This window comes from Pseudochaenichthys georgianus, unplaced genomic scaffold (assembly GCF_902827115.2).
Source record: "Pseudochaenichthys georgianus unplaced genomic scaffold, fPseGeo1.2 scaffold_440_arrow_ctg1, whole genome shotgun sequence".
Lineage (NCBI taxonomy): Eukaryota > Metazoa > Chordata > Actinopteri > Perciformes > Channichthyidae > Pseudochaenichthys > Pseudochaenichthys georgianus.
In genome coordinates, this window is record NW_027263005.1 from 50,464 (window position 1) to 57,358 (window position 6,895).

Genomic DNA, 6,895 nt, shown 5'->3' on the forward strand with positions numbered 1-6,895 from the left:
GTGCAATTCCAGTCTCACATCACATCGTCATTATTCGCGTTATTAACGCGTTAACTTGACAGCCCTAGTTTTTATATAAAAAAACTAGTTCCTTAAAGAATATTCATTCAAATTATGCAAATGAAATTATAAAAGAAAACCCTTGATGCAAAAACCTTTTTACATTTAACAGATGTAATTAATGTAGTGAAACCACCAGGGGAAGTGTTAGGAGATGTCTGAAGTATTTGTTGCACCTGACTTTATGACGGGGAGGTTATTTAATATTGCATTGTAGTCTGCTTACTTGTTAAAGAAAGACAACAATTGTCTCATTATTGGACAATTACAAAAGAGGCTTCGTGTTGATGGATGTTTTTATTAAAAATGACACAATTTAATATCCTCTTTTAATCTGTTCCTATTGGTCTGATCCAGTCAGCTGACCTGCGACAGATCATGTGACCCAGCTGCTGTTTTGATAAATGTCCAAACGTTTCCTGTTTATGTTCGTTTGAACCTCTGTTTTGAGAATAATAAAACAAGACAATAAAAATGATAAAATAATCAAATGAATTAAAGAAAATTATGAAATACATTTTCTAATAAGAAAATAATAATACAATAAATAAAATAAAATAAGAATATATCATTCAATCACAATAACTACTTTGCTTTATATATATGTTTTCAAAGTGGATATCTTTTTACAGAAATGTCTCCTTAACACACAGCCCGTTTATTCAGAGTATTAATGAGGATGTTGGAGAGCTGCTGATGTAACCAAATAATTCCCAATGTGGGATCAGTAACGTTTAACATGTTAATACTTCATTGCTTGTTTGTTCGTTTGTTCACAGCATGTAAGGCGGCCTTGGGTCCCTTGAAAGGCACTATAAAAATGTAATCTATTGTTATTATTGATAAGGTATTTGGTTGCCTCTGGCGGCCATTAAGTGTACTCCGCCACCTCACATTTTGCAATAGTGCTATTATCTTTACGGCAGTTCACCACAACAGACATCATGGCCTCCGCAGCTCCGGAGCAGTGGCGCTTCCAGACCAACTTGACTGATAAATGCAGGACGAAAAAGTCAAAGTCAGTATGAAGTGATTGCGCATAAGAAAACAATGCAACACAGTTCTTGGTATTTGTTTCATTACACATATTTATTTCAGATACGTATACAGTTTTTAAGCTCAAATGCAGGGGTCTCCAACCTTTTTTAGGATGAGAGCTACTTTCAAAAAATAAACCAAGACGTGAGCTACTTTTACTCAACTTTTTTTGTGTTTTGCAGTGTATATATTTAGCAAATTGTAACATTATATGCTTACCTTTAACCTCTGTGTGCTGTTTGGGTCTGTGGGACCCGTTTGCAGTGTTTACTAAAATAAAATGTATGCAATTTAATTATTTTAACCTGCTTTATTTGGGGGTGGACCTCACCTCCTCCTCTAGGGGGGTCCTCACCTCCTCTAGGGGGGTCCTCACCTCCTCCAGGGGGGGACCTAACCTCCTCTAGGGGGGTCCGGGGGCATACAACCCCGGGAAGATATTTTTTTTTATGTTGAAGTGAAATGCATCAATCTGGTGCACTTTGAGCACAAAATGAATTTATGGATACAGCTCTCAACACTCATATAAGAGAGCTGTATACTTTTCAATAATCCAAACATCTTTAGAATATGATCACAACCAAGAACAAATCATTTAAACTGGTTTATTCTTATCTTATGTTACTTAGTTAGCATTATTTCTTTTTATTTATGCATATGTTACGTGCTTCCTTTTCTGTTGTCCTCTCTGTCTCTCTGCTGTGCAGGTACACCTGGACCGCCCCTGGCTCCGCCTCCTCCAGGTGTCCTAATTCCATTCATCTGGGGACTTAAAAGGAGAAGTAGCTCTCTCTATCTCTATGCCGGAAGACTTCGTCCGTGAACATTACTCTCTGCTGTGTAGGATCTGTAGATCCCTTGTGTTACTTTGTCTATATGTGTACTCTGGAGGACCAGGTCGTGTAGGTTTTCGCGGCTTTATTTTACCCGCAGGTATTTTTTAGACCTCTGGGTATCGGAGGGAAGCTCTGGGTCCTACGGCCCGTGGTGTGGCTGGCCCGTCAGAGCAGCCAAAACAGAGCACATTTCTCTGTTAATATCTAAAAACAGCCATAAATCCCAGGTTCTTTTTAATGTCCTCAACTCGATCATTAATCCTTGTGATGCTTCTCCAATTGTGCCATTGACTACTCTCTTTGATACATTTTTTAAATGTTGTATTGAAAAAGTATCTGCTCTTAGGCTAGCCCACACTAGTGCTACCCCAGATTCTGCTCCTCCTTTTCCTCGACCACTTTGAGCCTGTATCCCTCTCTTCTCTCTCGGATGTAGTCAAGCACCTGCGGCCAACAAACTGCACCTCAGACAGCATTCCCTCTTGCTTCCTTAGAAATGTTTTTGAATCAGTTGGAGCAAGTGTTTTATTGCTTGTAAACACATATCTTAGCTCAGGATGTGTTCCAGCTGCCTTCAAACACTTTTAGGCTTAGACAGGCCGGGGAGTGTTACGATTCGTAGACACAGCGTACCTCCCTATCTCTCATCAATTTCCAACTAAGGCTCCAGTGGGGACCTTGTTCCCTGAGTGTGCCTCTCCACCTATGTTTCTTACTCTCTTACTTGCTACCCATTGCCCTCAACCAGGGCCGTGGGAAGTAGGGGTGCTGTAGCACCCCCTGGTGGAGGACCATCAATCTGCACTTCCACAAGGTTAAATACAAATATAATACACACAAAACTCATTTTCGTTAACTTTAGTCTAAGTTATCTCAGTGGGTCTTAAACGGTTTGGTCACAACTTATGTAAACAAATATTTCCAAGGCACACCTTTATGATAATTAGGATAAATAAAAACAGGTTTGAAATCATTCCAATGTATACTATAGGACAGTAAACCACAACTATCGTTTAAAACTGAAGAGATTACAAAATATGCCTAAATAAATGTTAACTGGTCAAATAAGATATAAATGAACCACAAAAATAAAATAAGTTAGCCTAAATGTATTTGTTATTGGCTATGGTAGGTTATAGGAAATGTTCACATACTTATTTGATTAATAGATTGAAGCATTTTACTTTGAAAAGTTAAAAACAAAATTCCCCTAGAGGATGTGATGTCCACCCCCCAATTAAAACATGTCCATACAATACTAAATACATTTGAAGCCTTTTTATGTAAGCTGTCCACCATGTCAATACGTTTCTCTTTTTGTAGTGTATTGGTCTTTTGTAGAGGTTTTTCATTACCAGCTAAAATCTTGCCAAGGGCAGCAAATTGGTCAGAACTGGCCCTGGTGTCATCCCCACAGCACCCCCCATTTGAAACATGTTCCCACGGCTATGCCCTCAACCTATTCTAAGGGATTGCTTGTTCTTCCGTCTGTATGTCTGTCTGTGTCTGTGTATTCTCTTGTTCCGATTAACCCAGCCACATTTTTTCTTGTTTTGTGTCTGCATTCAATCTCGTCCAACTGATTTTGCTGCCGTCACTCCTCGGCTCTTGGTAGTTCAGGCATTTATCAAACCTGGCACCTCCGGGTTTCCTTGCAGCTGTCAATCAAAGTCTAGTGGCTTCGCCCCAAAGTGCCAGAAACTTTTCACGCGCGCGTAGACAGACTCCGCGAGGCTGACACTCCCGCGAGCAAGCAAGAGGGCTGTCTCTCTCGCGAGCGAGCGCAGAGCCGCTCGCGAGGGTAATTGTATGCGCGTGTAAAAGCACATTTTCCGCTCGTGAGTAGCTTGTTTTACGCGCTAGAATATTGACCCAAATCTGACGTCACATCTAATCATATCAACACTACCAAACACAGACCACACAAGTTAACCGATTTATACACGAACGAAGAGCAAGTAGCGAGAGACGTCTGTTCACACAACAGAGCCTCCAGAGTGATCACACTCGACCGGCTTTGTAGTCGTCTGGTCGAAGGTGTGCGCTGGATGTGCGCAGGGATTGGAGGACGTCTGGTCCATCAGCTCCTATAGAGAGGCAAAGTACCTCCCCTTCCGGTGGACCTCCATGGGACCTGATTTCGAAAAAAGTATGTATTGAAGTCAATGGAGAGAGAAAGATTGAGTTTGAATTGTGCCACAAATTACACATATGATGTTTGATTGACAAACATCATATGTGTAATTCATGGCACAATTCAAACGGGATCGAGAGATAATCTTTCCCTCTCCATTGACTTCAATGCATAATTTTTCAGGAATTAGGTCCCATGGGGCGGAAGTAGATGGGCATGACTTCGCCACATTATCGCAGTCTTCGGGGGCGGACCAGAGGATGGGCAGCCAATGATGTCAGGGCTACTGCACAGCTCATTTACATATCACACACACAGCTGGAAACACTCACAGACAGATTAATGAGCAGATGGAAGGCAGAGACCGTAACAAAGTTCAGTAATGTAAAAAGCAGTGCCACAATACTATATTTCAACATGTTTTCAAGTTCAAATGTATTGTGTGTCTAATGTGCATTTTCCAAGCGTTTAATAGTTGAAAACGTCGCTTTTCACAGTGTTTTTCATGACAAGGTAAAAACAAGATCTGTTTTTTGGTCATACAGAGTTCTTCACAATGGTCTAGTGGTCTAAGAATTGGTTTTCCATGCAGGGGCCTGGGGTTCACCACCCAGCACATCTGTCTCTGTGTTGAGGCTTTACTATTTGACAGTTCAATCAAAAGTCACAACGTCACTATTTCATGGTGTTCACAAGGTTAAAACGGCTTTCTTTGGTGCGTTTATTGTCAGACAACACCTGTGTTTTCATATATCTAAAACACTTCATCGTGGACTAGAGCTCTAAGAATTGGTTCTGTTTGCGGAGCCCACGGTTCATTCCCCTGTCACGGTTTTTATAGTTTAAAACACCACTTTTTCCAGAGTTCATTAGATATGGAGATAGGATCTGTTTCCTGATACATCTGTTCACATCTTTTGCCTTCAGCTATGTTCGTTCATTTTCTGTTTTCAAAATCTGTCTTGAATATCTTTGACTAATCCCTGATCCCGCCCTCTTTAAGGCTCTTCTTATCAATAGCCAAAACCTTCCTCTGTCATCGAGGGTCTTTTACCAGACGAAGGCTTTTGTTTGTAAATGACTTCCGAGAGGTCCCTCCCTCCTCTCACTCAAAGATATTTTGGTCATTAAGGTAAAGACTAAAAACTGAAAAAACCTTTGCAGTTCCTTTTCCATTCACTAGTTTAAAAACGGAATATGAGAGAGAGAGTACACAGACTGTTTGGATGTAAGTAGGCCAATGAGTTTCAAATTCAGCAAAAAAGCAAGTTACATTTCTGTTGGTGATTGGAAACGCTTTCTGACAAGCCATCATTTCGTAAAAATTAGTAAATACGTATATATCTAAACCAAAAACTTAATTACATCCTATTTGAGTGATTTTATGATCATTTTAGAATGTATCTTTAAAAGAGGTGTAAAGTAACTAAGTACATTTACTCACATACTTTACGTACTGTAAGTACCATTTGGAGAAACTTTGACTTTACTTTAGCTACCTTGTACTGTACTTCTACTCCACTACAGTTCAGAGGTACATGGTGTACTTTTCCTCCACTCCATGTATTTAATACCTTTAGTTACTTCACAGATCTGGATGAATGATGTATAACCAAGTGTTGAATCAGACTTTAGTTCCACCTGGGGGATATACTGCGAAGCAGGATTTTCGCTTAGCGGCTAAATTCAGGGCAAACTCCGGCTTTCCGGTCATCCGAAGCTGGTTCTCTTTTTAGCGGCTAGATCTCCATGGTAATATATGCTAAGCAGCTAACCTGGTCGGGACCAGGTTAGGCTGCAGGCTAAGAGCTCAACTCAGTGAAAGCACCGCCTGCTGACCAATCAGAGCTCAGTGTGCGGAGTTTAAAGCGATCAAGTCATATTACAGGAGAAAGGAAATACAGAAAAGCTGCCGTTGCAGGAAAGACGGCCGGCAAAAATCACCGACTGTGTGAACGTGAACATGAATAGAATATCACCTCCATCTTCAGAGCAATCTGACTATTATAACATTAGCGTTAAGAAAGCTTACTTAAATATCTGCCACAACATAAGTAACCGGATCAGAGTACATTAAGTACAGTCCGCGGCATATCACTTCATAATGTATCATATATCTCCTGATCTGAGTCAGCTGAGCCGTATCTGGCCGTGCAGCACTCAGTGTCGCATACTGTATGCAGAAGTATTATTTTAAGCAACACATTAAGTTGACGAAACACTCGAGTCAAATGTAATTGAAGTCAGATCGTGTTTTAGACGGGGCAGTGATATCATAAACCTGTTAATGTACGCATTCAAACACGTGTTCTGTTCCAGCTGTATTCACCTTGCAGCTGCAGCTCTGTGGCTTTGATCCTGATCAAGTGTTTGAGTCATGGATGTTTAAAGTTTAACTTCTTCATTTTTGACTAGTATTAAAGTTCACTTTTCATTCAGGAAGTATGACGCTGCGCTGTCAGTACGCTTCTCCATGTTTGTGATTGGTCGAATGCTCCAGATACCACCCCTTTCATGTGAACGCGCACCTAACTAGATAGGACACGGCTGGCTGAGCGATCCACTTGATAACCAGCGTCGTAGGACCGTTTAGCGAGAGCGCGTATGTTTTGGATTAGGCCAACCGGCTAACTCAAACACATCCAGGTTAGGTTGAACCAGCTTCGTAGCATAGGCCCCTGGAGTAAATCCACCAGCTACCCTGCAGTCTACAAAGTACTTCTAACTAGCTGCACCTTTACCAGCTTTGAGAACACTTTTATGATCAATCATTATAAAACATATATAATAAAAAAAAATGTATTATCAGAAACAAAAACGTTTTTCC